Source organism: Arachis hypogaea, chromosome 15, assembly GCF_003086295.3.
Source record: "Arachis hypogaea cultivar Tifrunner chromosome 15, arahy.Tifrunner.gnm2.J5K5, whole genome shotgun sequence".
NCBI lineage: Eukaryota > Viridiplantae > Streptophyta > Magnoliopsida > Fabales > Fabaceae > Arachis > Arachis hypogaea.
In genome coordinates this window covers 63,613,261-63,628,371 of record NC_092050.1, presented here as the reverse complement: position 1 = coordinate 63,628,371, position 15,111 = coordinate 63,613,261, and the positions used below count along the sequence as shown (strand labels likewise).

At 37.8% G+C, this 15,111-nt stretch overlaps 1 non-coding gene across 1 annotated transcript; it reads left to right on the top strand.

Annotated features, from left to right (window-relative positions):
- Positions 1-4,597: 4,597 nt before the first annotated feature.
- Positions 4,598-4,705, top strand: LOC112752867 (small nucleolar RNA R71). The gene has a single exon (XR_003177277.1). It is a non-coding gene; the product is annotated as a small nucleolar RNA R71 (small nucleolar RNA).
- Positions 4,706-15,111: the final 10,406 nt, after the last annotated feature.

Here is a 15,111-nt window from a genome sequence, read left to right as displayed (position 1 = left end):
TTTAACTTCAGAATAGGGCCGGAAATTGGCGTTTGAACGCCAGTTTGCATCGTCAAAACTCGGGCAAAGTATGGACTATTATATATTGCTGGAAAGCCCAGGATGTCTACTTTCCAACGCAATTGAGAGCGCGGCAATTGGATTTCCGTAGCTCCAGAAAATCCATTTTGAGTGCAGGAGGTCAGAATCCAACAGCATCTGCAGTCCTTTTTCAGCCTCTAAATCAGAATTTTGCTCAAGTCCCTCAATTTCAGCCAGAAAATACCTAAAGTCACAGAAAAACACACAAACTCATAGTAAAGTCTAGAAATGTGAATTTTGATTAAAAACTAATAAAAATATACTAAAAAGTAATTAAAACTTACTGAAAACTACCTAAAAACAATGCCAAAAAGCGTATAAATTATCCGCTCATCACAATACCAAACTTAAATTGTTGCTTGTCCCCAAGCAACTAAAAATCAATTAGGATAAAAAGAAGAGAATGTACTATAAATTCCAAAATATCAATGAAACTTAGCTCCAATTAGATGAGCGGCACTAGTAGCTTTTTGCCTCTGAATAGTTTTGGCATCTCACTTTATCCTTTGAAGTTCAGAATGATTGGCATCTATAGGAACTCAAAATCTAGATAGTGTTATTGATTCTCCTAGTTCAGTATGTTGATTCTTGAACACAGCTACTTTATGAGTCTTGGCCGTGGCCCTAAGCACTTTGTTTTCCAGTATTACCACCGGATACATAAATGCCACAGACACATAACTGGGTGAACCTTTTCAGATTGTAACTTAGCTTTGCTAAAGTCCCCAATTAGAGGTGTCTAGAGTTCTTAAGCACACTCTTTTTTTTGCTTTGGATCACGACTTTAACCGCTCAGTCTCAAGCTTTTCACTTGACACCTTCACGCCACAAGCACATGGTTAGGGACAGCTTGGTTTAGCCACTTAGGCCAGGATTTTGTTCCTTTGGGCCCTCCTATCCACTGATGCTCAAAGCCATGGATCCTTTTTACCCTTGCCTTTTGGTTTAAAGGGTTACTGGCTTTTTGTTCTTGCCTTTTGGTTTAAAGAGATTTTGGCTTTCTCTTCTTGCTTTTTCTTTTTCTTTCTTTTTTTTTCTTTTATTTTCGCATTTTTTTTCGCAAGCCTTGTTCTTCACTGCTTTTTCTTGCTTCAAGAATCAATTTTATGATTTTTCAGGTTATCAATAACATTTCTCTTTTTTTATTATTCTTTCAAGAGCCAACAATTTTAACATTCATGAACAACAATATAAAAAATATGCACTGTTCAAGCATTCATTCAGAAAACAAAAAGTATTGTCACCACATCAATATAATTAAACTAATTTCAAGGATGAATTCGAAATCATGTACTTCTTGTTCTTTTGTTTTTAGAACATTTTTCATTTAAGAGAGGTGATGGATTCATAGGACACTCATAGCTTTAAGGCATAGTTACTAGACACTAATGATCATGTAGTAAAGACACAAACATAAATAAAACATAAGGCTCAAAAACCAAAAAACAGAAAAATAAGAACAAGGAGATTAAGGAATGGGTCCACCTTAGTGAGGGTGGCATCTTCTTCCTCTTGAAGAACCAATGGTGCTCTTGAGCTCCTCTATGTCTGTTCCTTGCCTTAGTTTCTCCTCCCTCATGGTTCTTTGGTCTTCTCTAATTTCATGGAGGAGGATGGAATGCTCTTGGTGCTCCACCCTTAGTTGTCCCATGTTGGAACTTAATTCTCCTAGTGAGGTGTTAATTTGCTCCCAATAGTTTTGTGGAGGAAAGTACATCCCTTGAGGCCTCTTTGGTCTTCTCTTGTTTGCTCCATCCTCTTTTTAGTGATGGGCTTGTCCTCTTCAATGAGGATGTCTCCCTGTATGACAATCCCAGCCGAATTGCAGAGGTGACAAATGAGGTGAGGAAAGGCTACCCATAGAAGTGGTCTTGATGGACCTTTTGAGATGAATCTCTCCATCTCCCATGACTCGGAGGTGGAAGCTTTTGCCTTCCCTTTCCTCTATCTAGAGGTTTCTCCGGCCTTAGGTGCCATAAATGGTTATGGAAAAATAAAAAGCAATGCTTTTACCACACCAAACTTAAAAGGTTTGCTCGTCCTCGAGCAAAGAAGAAAGAATGAAGGAGAAAAAGAAGAAAATAGAGGAGATGGATGGAGAGGGTGAATTCGGCCAAAGGGGTATAAGGCGTTTGTGATGTGTGAAATTGAAGAAGTGATGAGGGGTATATATAGGAGTGGGGGGAGGGTTAGGTTCATGTATTTGGGGTTGGGTTCAGGAGGGAAAAAGAGTTTTGAATTTGAAGGTAGGTGGTGTTTTGGGGAAAAGCGAATGAGGTGATTGGTGAAGGGTATTTGGGAAGAGATATGGAGGTGATTGGTGAAGAAGAAAGAGTGAGTTAAGGTTGATGGGGATCCTGTGGGTTCCACAGATCCTGAGGGGTCAAGGACTTAGCATCCCTGCTCCATTTAGGCGTGCAAAACGCCCTTAGAGTGCAATTCTGGCGTTAAACGCCAGGTTGCTGCTTGTTTCTGGCGTTTAATGCCAGCTTTTCTCCCATTCTTGGCGTTTAACGCCAACTTGGTGCCCTGTTCTGGCATTAAACGCCAGTCTGGTGCCAAATTTTTGGCGTTAAACACCCAGAATGGTGCCAGACTAGGCGTTTAGCGCCCATTCTGCTACTCTTACCGGCGTTTAAACGCCAGTAAGCTCTTCCTCCAAGGTGAGCTATTTTTAATTCTATTTTTATTCTGTTTTTGATTTTTCAGTTGTTTTTGTGACTTCACATGATCATCAACCTAAAGAAAACATCAAATGACAATGGAAAATAAATAGATATAATTAAATAACATTGGATTGCCTCCCAATAAGCGCTTCTTTAATGTCAATAGCTTGACAGTGAGCTCTCATGGAGCCTCACAGATAATCAGAGCAGGATTGGGGCCTCTCAACACCAAACTTAGAGTTTGGTTGTGGCCTCCCAACACCAAACTTAGAGTTTGAATGTGGGAGTTTTCTTAGACTCTGTATTGAGAGAAGCTTTTCATGCTTCCTCTCCATGGTTACAGAAGGAGAACCTTGAGTCTTGAATACAAGGTAGTCTTCATTCAACTGAATGACCAACTCTCCTCTGTTAACATCAATCACAGCTTTTGCTATGGCTAGGAAGGGTCTGCCAAGGATGATGGATTCATCCTCATCCTTCCCAGTGTCTAGGATTATAAAATCAGCAGGGATGTAAAGTCCTTCAACCTTTACTAGCACGTCCTCTACTAGTCCATAAGCCTATTTCATTGATTTGTCTGCCATCTCTAGTGAGATTCTTGCAGCTTGTACCTCAAAAATTCCCAGTTTCTCCATTACAGAGAGGGGCATGAGGTTTATCCCTGACCCCAGGTCACACAGAGCCTTCTCAAAGGTCATGATGCTTGTGGTACAAGGTTTGAAGAATTTTCTGGGGTCCGGTTTCTTCTAAGGTAATGTCTGCCTCATTAATGCATTCAGTTCATTGGTGAACAAGGGGGGTTCATCCTCGCAAGTCTCATTACTAAATAACTTGGCATTCAGCTTCATGATTGCTCTTAGATACTTAGCAACATGCTCTTCAGTGATGTCTTCATCCTCTTCAGAGGAAGAATATTCATCAGAGCTCATGAATGGCAGAAGGAAGTTCAATGGAATCTCTATGGTCTCTGTATGAGCCTCAGATTCCTTTGGTTCCTCAAAGGGAAACTCCTTTCTGTCCAGAGGACATCCCATGAGGCTTTTCTCACTGGGACTCACGTCCTCCTCACTCTCTCCAGGTTCGGCCATATTAGTCATGGTTATGGCCTTGCACTCTCTCTTGGGGTTTTCTTCTGTATTTCTTGGGAGAGTACTGGGAGGAATTTCAGTGATCTTCTTACTCAGCTGACCTACCTGTGCCTCTAAATTTCTAATGGAGGACCTTGTTTCATTCATGAAACTTAGTGTGGTCTTGGATAGATCAAAGACTATGGTTGCCAGGCCAGAATGGCTCTGTTCAGAATTTTCTGTCTATTGCTGAGAAGATGATGGAAAAGGCTTACTATTGCTAAACCTATTTCTTTCACCATTATTATTGAAGCCTTGTTGAGGATTCTGTTGGTCCTTCCATGAGAAATTTGGATGATTTCTCCATGAAGGATTATAGGTGTTTCCATAGGATTCTCCCATGTAATTCACCTCTGCCATTGCAAGGTTCTCAAGATCATAAGCTTCTTCTTCAGAAGATGCTTCTTTAGTACTGTTGGATGCAGCTTGCAATCCATTCAGACTCTGAAAAATCATATTGACTTGCTGAGTCAATATTTTGTTCTGAGCCAATATGGCATTCAGAGTATCAATTTCAAGAACTCCCTTCTTTTGAGGCGTCCCATTGTTCACAGGATTCCTCTCAGAGGTGTACATGAACTGGTTATTTGCAACCATTTCATTGAGTTCCTGAGCTTCTGCAGGGGTTTTCAGATGAAGAGATCCTCCTGTAGAATGGTCCAATGACATTTTTGACAACTCAGACAGACCATCATAGAATATACATATTATGCTCCATTCTGGAAGCATGTCAGAAGGACACCTTTTGATCAATTACTTATATCTTTCCCAAGCTTCATAAAGGGACTCTCCTTCCTTCTGTCTGAAGGTTTGGATTTCCACTCTAAGCTTGCTCATCTTTTGAGAAGGAAAGAATTTGGCCAGGAAAGCACTGACCAGCTTATCCCAAGAGTTCAGGCTTTCCTTAGGTTATGAATCCAACCATGTTCTAGCTCTGTCTCTTACAGCAAAAGGGAAAAGCATAAGTCTGTAGACCTCGAGATCAACTCCATTGGTCTTAACAGTGTCACAGATTTGCAAGAATTCAGCTAAAAACTGATGAGGATCTTCCATTGGAAGTCCATGAAACTTGCAATTCTACTGCATTAGAGAAACTAATTGAGGCTTAAGCTCAAAGTTGTTTGCTCCAATTGCAGGAATTGAGATGCTTCTTCCATAGAAGTTGGAAGAGGGTACAATAAAGTCACCAAGCATCTTCCTTGCATCTCCCCCATTGTTATTTGGTTCGGCCATGTCTCCTTCTTTTTCAAAAATTTCTATCAGGTCCTCTCCAGAGGGTTGTGCTTTAGCTTCTTTTAGTTTCCTCTTAAGAGTCCTTTCAGGTTCAGGATCAGCTTCAATAAGAATGTTCTTATCCTTATTCCTGCTCATATGAAAAAGAAGAGAACAGAAAAGAAGAGGAATCCTCTATGTCACAGTATAAAGATTTCTTTATGTGAGTAGAAGAACAGAAGAGTAGAAGAAAGAGAAGAGAAAAACTCGAACACAGAGAAGAAGAGGGGGTTCGAATTAGGAGTAGAAGAGGAATGTTAGTAGATAAATAAATAAATAGAAGGAGATGAGAGGGAGATTTTTCGAAAATAATAAAAAAGAAAAGGAAAATATTTTTATTTTTATTTAAAAAATCAATTATAATTCAAAAATTAAAAAGGAAAATAAAATTAAATTAAAATTTAAAACACTTAGTTAATGAAAAGAAATTTTGAAAAAGAGGTTAGTGATTTTTGAAAATTGGAGAGAGAAAAGTAGTTAGATAGTTTTAAAAAAGATAAGAATTTTAAAATCAAACAAAACTCAAGTGGTTAATTGAAAAAGATTTGAAAATCAATTTTGAAAAGATAAGAGGTTAGAAAAGATTTTGAAATTAAGTTTTGAAAAACATATGATTGAAATTCATTTTGAAAAAGACTTGAAAGGGAAATTTAAAAAGATTTGATTTTTGAAATTAAAGTTAATTACTTGACTAACAAGAAACAAAAATATATGATTCTAGAATTTAAAGAATGAACCTTTCTTAATAGGCATGTAACAAACTTAAAATCTTTGAATCAATCACATTAATTGTTAGTAAAGTTTTTGAAAATATGGAATAAAATTAAGAAAAAGATTTGGAAAATCAATTTTAAAAATTTTCGAAAATATGAAAGGAGAATGAAAAAGATTTTATTTCTGAAAAAGTTTTGGAAAGATAGGATTTTTTTAAATTGAAAATTTGACTTGACTCATAAGAAACAACTAAATTTTAAAATTTTTTGAATAAGTCAACTCAAATATTCGAAATTTATGAGAAGAATAAGGGAAAGATATTTTTTGATTTTTGAATTTTTAATGAAGAAAGAGAAAAACAACAAAAAGACTCAAAACATGAAAATTATGAATCAAAACACACAATGCATGCAAGAACACTTTGAATGTCAAGATGAACACCAAGAATACTTTGAAGATCAAGATGAACATCAAGAAGTTATTTTTGAAAATTTTTAAGAAAAGACACACACGCAAGACACCAAACTTAGAAATTTTCAATGTTTAGACACTAACAAATTGAAAATGCATATGAAAAATAAGAAAAGACACAAAACATGAAAATGCAAATATCAAACAAAGAAGATCATCAAGAACAATTTGAAGATCATGAAGAACACATGCATGAATTTTCGAAAATTTTTGTGAAAAATTAGAACATGCAATTGACACCAAACTTAAAATTTGACACAAGACTCAAACAAGAAACACAAAATTCTTTTTGGTTTTATGATTTTATTAAATTTTTTTGATATTTTTCAAAAATTAATTTGGAAAAGCAAAATAAAGAAATTCAAAATTTCTAATAAGAATTCCAGGAATCATGCAATGTTAGTCTAAAACTCCAGTCTAGGAATTAGACATGGCTTACTAGCCAGCTAAGCTTTCAGTGAAAGCTTCGGTCCAAAACACTAGACATGGCCAATGGCCAGCCAAACTTTAGCAGATCATTACATTCAACAGCAAGATTGATAGAAATCAACAAGCTCTTATGATGATAAGTTGAAACCTCAGTCCAAAAGATTAGACATGGCTTCACAGCAAGCCAGACTTCAAAAGATCATCATAAAACTCTAAAATTCATTCTTAAAAATTCTGAAGACAAAATAGAAAATTTTTTTGAAATTTTTTTGAAAATAGAAAGCTCAAAAATAAAATAAAATTACCTAATATGAGCAACAAGATGAACTGTCAATTGTCCAAACTCGAACAATCCCCGGCAACGGCGCCAAAAACTTGGTGCACGAAATTGTGATCTCAACGGTGCCAAAAAACTTGGTACGCATGATTGTAATCTCAACTCCTTTTCACAACTCCGCACAAATAACCAGCAAGTGCACTGGGTCGTCCAAGTAATAAACCTTACGTGAGTAAGGGTCGATCCCACAGAGATTGTCGGCTTGAAGCAAGCTATGGTCATCTTGTAAATCTCAGTCAGGCAGATTCAAATGGTTATGAAGTTTTAATAATTAAAGGATAAATAAAGCATAAAATAGGATAGAGATACTTATGTAATTCATTGGTGAGAAATTCAGATAAGCATATGGAGATGCTTTGTTCCTTCTGAATCTCTGCTTTCCTACTGCCTCCATTCAATCATTCATACTCCTTTCCATGGCAAGCTGTATGTTGGGTATCACCGTTGTCAATGGCTACCTCCCGTCCTCTCAGTGAAAATGGTCCTCTACGGTTTCTGCACGGCTAATCAACTGTCGGATTTCTTGTCTCGGATGAAAAATACCAGGCACAGCTACCGCATGGCTAATCAGCTGTTGGTTCTCAATCGTGTCGGAATAAGATCCAATGATCCTTTTGCGTACTGTCACTGCACCCCACAGTAGCGAGTTTGAAGCTCGTCACAGTCATCCCTTCCCAGATCCTACTCGGAATACCACAGACAAGGTTTAGATTTTCCGGATCTCAGGAATACTGCCAATTGATTCTAGCCTATACCACGAAGATTCTTATCTCGGATTCAGATGCTCTGTTGTCAGGAGAGACGATGTGAATCGTTGAAGAGAGATCCAAGAGATACTCATTCAAGCTTGTTTTCATGTAGAACGGAAGTGGTTGTCAGGCACGCGTTCATAAGTGAAAATGGTGATGAGCGTCACATAATCATCACATTCATCATGTTCTTGTGTGCGAATGAATATCTTAGAATAAGAATAAGCTTGAATTGAATAAAAAACAATATTACTTTGCATTAATTCATGAGGAACAGCAAAGCTCCACACCTTAATCTATGGGGTGTAGAAACTCCACCATTGAAAATACATAAGTGATGATGGTCCAGGCATGGCTGAATGGCCAGCCCCCAAGTCTAAGGAAAAACATTCCAAAGATGATCAAAGGATCTAAAAAATGATCGAAAGATGATCCCCAGATGTCAAATACAATAGTAAAAAGTCCCATTTATACTAAACTAGTTACTAGGGTTTACAGAGATAAGTAAATGATGCATAAATCCACTTTCGGAGCCCACTTGGCGTGTGCTTGGGCTGAGAATTGAGCTTTACACGTGTAGAGACTTCTCTTGGAGTTAAATGCTAGGTTGCAGCCTATTTGTGGCGTTTAACTCTGGTTTTTAACCTGTTTCTGGCGTTTAACTTCAGAATAGGACAGGAAGTTGGCGTTTGAACGCCAGTTTGCGTCGTCAAAACTCGGGCAAAGTATGGACTATTATATATTGCTGGAAAGCCCAAGATGTGTAATTTCCAACGCAATTGAGAGCGTGCCAATTGGGTTTCTATAGCTCCAGAAAATCCTTTTTGAGTGCAGAAAGGTTAGAATCCAGCAGCATTTGTAGTCCTTTTTCAGCCTCTGAATCAGATTTTTGCTCAAGTCCCTCAATTTCAGCTAGAAAATACATGAAATCACAGAAAAATACACAAACTCATAGTAAAGTCTAAAAATGTGAATTTTGAATAAAAAATAATAAAAATATACTTAAAAGTAATTAAAACATACTGAAAACTACCTAAAAACAATGCCAAAAAGCGTATAAATTATCTGCTCATCAGATATGCATCTTCCTTATTAAATTTTTTTAAAAAAAGAAAACATGAAAGAAACTTCACCACCTTCTAATTGTCATGTCCCCTGCTGTTGCTTGATTCTCCCTTTTTCTTCCTCTTCTTGGTGTAATCCTGAGCCTCTTTAACAGGGCACCTTCTCTCCCAGATAGGGGCTATTAGACCTGAGAGTCTGACCTCCTCTAATCCTTGCTCCATTCGTGCTATATTCTTCTTGGCTCTGGCTTTCTGATGGTCTACTAGCTCTAGGCATTGCGCAAATGGCTTGATCTGTGGTTCCACTGCTGGCATGCTGTGGACTAAGTAGTCCAACTTTGATTGGGTGTCTATATCATATTCCATTCTATCATAGTACCTACTCTCTCCAATGGTATGATGTATGTTCTTCTACTGATATAGATTGTGAGTGTACTCCCCATACTTGGCTTGACTTAGGAACAATCTATCATATGACTCTTGAAAATGTGTTGATTATTCCCTTTGCCCCTCAAGAACCTTTGTTTGGAATTCTTGTTGTTGAGCCATCATTTGTTGCTGCCAGTTCTCTTGTTGCTCCTCCATTTGGCGCTGCCAGTTCTCTCTTCCTTCTCTATCCTTCATGTGCTGCTCCTTTTGTTGCAAATATAGCTCTTGCTGCCTTAAATACTACTCCTGTGCTCTCATGTTTTGTTGAGATATTTCCTCAAGAGCTCTTTACAATTGGCTCATGTCTATAGCACCAGGAGTTTGCTCTTCCTCTACTTGTGGTCTTCTTCTTCTTTGGGGTCTTTTTTCTTGATCATCATCTTCAGTAATGCCTTCCATGCTTCTCTTTGTGATTCCCTTTCCCTTTTTTACTTTCTCTGTGCCTTCGTCTTCAAAGAGCACCCCAGCCTTGTTACATAGCCTTAGAATGGTGCTTGGATGACCAAGCCTACTCGATTTGTTTGTGCTTTCAGCCATCTCCTGAATACTGTCGGCTATGAGTTGTGAGAGGTTGATTTCTCCTCCATGTAAGATGCAGTACGTCAAGAGTGCTCTCTTGACTATGACCGCTGAGGTGTTTCCAGTAGGGAGTATAGATCTCCTTACTATCTCATACCACCCCTTGGCCTCGGCAGTGAGATCTAGTCTTTTCAAGTGGCTTGGGATTCCCTTTGAATCTCTTTCCCAATATGTGCCTTCCAAACATATCCCCTGTAATATCTCATCAGGGTCATTCTCTCCCTGTAATCTATCCTCAAAGCTAAGCTCTCCATAGGTTATGGTTCTCAACTTTAGGGCTCTTGTAATTGATGATGGACTAAAATCCACCTCAACACCTCTGACATAACTTTTATAAGGGGGACTATCCTTGCTGTCTTTCACAACATTGGCGTAGAATTCCCTTATCATAACTGCACTAATCTCAGTGAGAGGATATCATAGAAGCTCCCACCTCCTTTCCCTGGTGATTTGCCTCATGATGGGGTACTCCCCCTCCCTCAATTCGAAGCCCATCTCAGGAATGACATGCTTTGTTTTCATGAGCCTATGATACCTTGCTTCATGAAATTGAGATTTAAATTTCTTTGTATCATAGGTTGGGGTTTTGGCCACCATGGGTTCTTTTCCTTTTCTTCTTTTAGAACTTGAAGAGGCCATGAATTGGGAAAGAGAAGAAGAGAAAGGTGGGTTGTGTTTGGGGTGAGGTTCGGTTTTGTTGTGGAAGGAAGGAAAAATGATGTGTTGTTTGGGGAAATGAAGTTGTTGACCATGTTTTTGGGATAGAAGAAGAGTGGACTAAATGCTTATGAGTGTGACGAGGGCTTGTATGAATGTGTAGCTTATGAAGTGTCTCAAGTTATTTATAGACAAGGTATCAAGGCTTTGAACAAGAGAAAAAAAAAACACACTTGAAGAGTGCAGTTCGGTTAAGGCCATGAAGGGTGAAGATTAAGCTAAATATTATGGGCAACTCATGAGATGAACGGTTTGCATGCATAGTTGAAGGTTGACAAGGATTCCTTCCCCATTGGATGCATGAGGTTCGGTCTCCAAGGGTGCATACATGCAGATTTTGTTTTCCAAGGGGTATGCTTTTCTAAGCACATGTGATCACCCTCCCTTGGCTTGTCATAACCGTGCCTTCTCTCCTCTTTTGTCCTCTTCTCAATCTTCTTTTTCCTATTCAATTAAATCAACAAAATAGTGAGCCTTAGGATTCAAAAGTGACACGGTGATGTGGTGATAAGCATTTAAAACAATTTTTACATGTTCCTTATTCATAAATAACCAATTGTGCTCCTTAGATAATGAACCAAAATTTGGTGAACACCAAACTTGTTCCTTGCTAAGGAATCAGTGTAAAATGCAAGTAATCCATCATAATTGGTATATTCATCATAAGGAACATTTTATTTTCTACCATAGACTACCAAAATGAAACAATTTATGATCCATCTATTCATAAATTTGATTTTATGAACAAAATTGATTTCCTTGCAATGCATTGTGTATGAAGACACCAAACTTAATGTTTGGCTATATTTTCCATCAAAATGAACGAGCATATAGTCTAGAAAATCTTGAAAAGTTATTTTGGAGTGCCTGTAGGCACACCAAACTTAAAAATCTAGCATATGCTTCAAGACAGTGCATGGAATTATCAGATATATTCATGAGAATTCAAATTCATGCTAGATGGATCTTTGATTATTGGATTTAAAACAAGGCAAGAATCTTAAATCATGGGTTGCCTCCCATGGCGCGCTCTTTTATTGTCATTAGCTTGACAATGGGCTTTCATTAGGGTGGTTGATGACTGTAGTGTCTCAGCTTGTCTCCCCTCACTGTGAGCCTCCTTCCAGTGCCTTGATGTTCAATTTCTACATGCTCTAATGAGAGTATCCTGCTGACAGTGTAGTAGTCATCAGCTTGTTGGTTCGTCCCCAACTGTTGGTAGACTAACTGTACTTTATCTCCCCTTGAAAATCCCTCAGTTGGGATCTTTTTGTTCTTCCACCCTTTATGAGTCTTTTTCTTGCTTTTATTTCTCCTTTTTGGTGATCCTTCTCCTTTGACAGTGGGTTGCATTTAATTTTCTTCTTGTTTTCCCTCCTCCTGCTGCATAATTTCATTTTCCTTCTGTCCTGCTTTATTGCTTATTTCTTGCTTTGGAAGGGGAATTAATGATTGTCTTGTTGGTTCCTTCCTTCCACTACAAATCTTCTTTGTTGATCTCCATGCAGTCTTTCTCTTCATCAGAGTGCTGTGTTTCTGGAAAGACATTTAGAGTAATGCTTTCATCATGCAATCTCAAGGTCAATTCCCCTTGTTCCAAATCTATAATAGTCCTTGCTGTCGCCAAGAAAGGTCTTCCTAGTATGATGGAATTACCTTCTTCCTCATCTAGGTCCAGAATCACAAAGTCTGCAGGGAATATGAACTTATCCACTTTGACCAAAAGGTTTTCAATCACACCTTTGGAAAACACCACAGACTTGTCCACTAGCTCTAGTGACATCTGTATGGGCTTTACCTCTTCTATGCATAACTTTTTCATCAGAGAGGAGGGAATTAGGTTGATGCTCACTCCTAAGTCACACATTGCTTTATTGATGCATATGTTGCCAATAGTACAAGGTAGGAAAAAGCTTCCAGGGTCCTCAAGTTTTGGGGGAAGCCCTTTCTGGATTAATGCACTGTATTCTTCAGTGAGCAATATAGTTTCCTTCTCATGCCAACTTCTTTTTTTATTGATAAGTGAGAAACCACTATTTTATGGTTTATCTTATGCTTAATTGAGTGGTTTATATCAATTCTTTACTCACTTATTCATATAAATTACATGGTTTTATATTTCCCTTCCTGATTTTGTGCTATGATTGAAAACATGCTTCTTTGGCTTTAAAGTTCCTATGTTTAATCCTATCTTATTACCATTAGATACCTTGATATGTGTGTTAAGTTTTTTCAGAGATTACAGGGTAGGAATGGCTCAGAGGATAGAAAGGAAGCATGCAAAAGTGGAAGGAATACAAGAAGCTGAAGGAATTGCAAAGTTGTCAGCCTGACCCTCTCGCACTAAAACGGTCATAACTTGAGCTACAAAAGTCCAAATGACGCGGTTCCAGTTGCGTTGAAAAGCTAACGTCCGGGGCTTCGATTTGATATATAATTTAATATAGTGTCCATAGAGATAGGTGACGCGAACACGTGCTCTACGCAGACGCGTCGCAGTGACAAAAATCAGCGTGGCAGATTTCGCTCCCAGCGATTTTTGGGCTGTTTTTGGCCCAGTTTTCAGCCCAGAAAACACAAATTAGAGGCTATAAAGTGGGAGAATCCATCCATTCATAATCAATCTTTAACATACACAATTTTAGGATTAGATGTAGTTTTAGAGAGAGAGGTTCTCTCCTCTCTCTCTTAGGATTAGGATTTAGGATTTCTATTATGTTTAGGCTACTTCTCTTCAATTACAGGTTCAATGTCCCTTTTATTTATTTTTCCAATTTAATTTATGAATTCCCATGTCAGATTTGATTTCTTTTATTTAATATAATTTGAGATATTTCAGATTTAAGATTTCTTTCTTTTATTTATGTTACTGTTGCTTCCCATCTGAAGGCATTTTTATTCGAGTAGATTCTCTTTCCTTTTGGCATTGGTTAAGTAATTGGTAACACTTGAGTTATCAAACTCAGCTGTTGATTGAAATTGGAATTCTTTGCTGATTAATTTGTACTCCAATAACTCTAGTCTTTCCATAGGAGTTGACTAGGACCTAAGGATCAAATCAATTTGTCCACTTGACTTTCCTTTGTTTAGCAAGGGTTAATTAAAGTGGGAGCAGAATCCAATTCTTATCACACCTGATAAGGATAACTAGGATAGGACCTCAATTTCTCATACCTTGCCAAGAGATTTTTATTATTATCAATTTATTTTCCTTGTCATTTAAATTACTTACCCTTATTTTCAAAAACCCAAAAATATATCTTTTTACATAACCAATAATAAATCATACCTCCCTGCAATTCTTGAGAAGACGACCCGAGGTTTCAATACTTCGGTTATCAATTTTATTGGGTTTTGTTACTTGTGACAACCAAAACTTTTGTACGAAAGGAATTCTTGTCGGTCTAGAAGCTATACTTACAATGGGAATTTATTTGTGAAAATTCTAAATCGCGCGAGAGTTCCGTTCGTCAAAATGGCGCCGTTGCCGGAGAATTGCAAACATGTGCCTTATTATTGGTTATTGTAAATATTTACTTTTAAATTGATTTTTTTCGAAAAAAAATATTTCAGATTTTTATTTTAAAATTTTTATCTTATCTTATCTTAGTTTTAAATTTCAAAATTCAAATCTTTTTCAAAAATCATATCTTTTTCAAAATCTTATCTTATCTTATTTCAAATTCAAATTTCAAATTTCAATTAAATTCCAAAATTCGAAATTCAAAATTCAAAATTTAAATTTATTTGATTTTTTTTTTCGTTTTTAATTTTTATTAGTTGCTATGAGTTCTCACCCCCATCACTTTGAGTTTGGTTCCAATGTTGTTGCAAGGAATGGAAATTATAACAGGAACATGCATCAAGGTCAAAACAATCAGAGATGGACGGAGCCACGAGGATCTGATCAACTCTTTAGGCAACAACACCTTCCAAACTACCACGACAAAGACCATTCCACAATGCATGCCGAGACAATAGTTATGGTGGACCCTTTCGTGACAACCAACCTGCACCAAATTACTATAGTCAAGAGCCATTCCAGGGAGCATGCCAAGATGATGGATATGGTGGACCCACTTGTAGTTACCAACAAGGCCTACCATATGATTATGAACCGCCTCCACAACACAACTCTGGACCACCATACTCACAAGGCCCCTACTACCAAACACCCTCACATGATTCTAACCCTTATCCACCATATCAACCACCCTATGAACCATATGAGCCATGCATAGATCCACCCCAATTCCAACCCAGTTACTCCTAAGGACAACCACCTCCATATACGCCACATCCATATCCATCAATCCAAGAGCCTTATGATCCTACTTATGATATCCGAGCAGAACAAGAGTCAATGGATCATCTCAAGGAAACAATGGATCAATTTCAAGCAACCCTGCATCAATTGGACCGAGCGGTAAACCGAATGGCACCCGAAGCTTTCATGGCTAAAGAATCACAATTTGA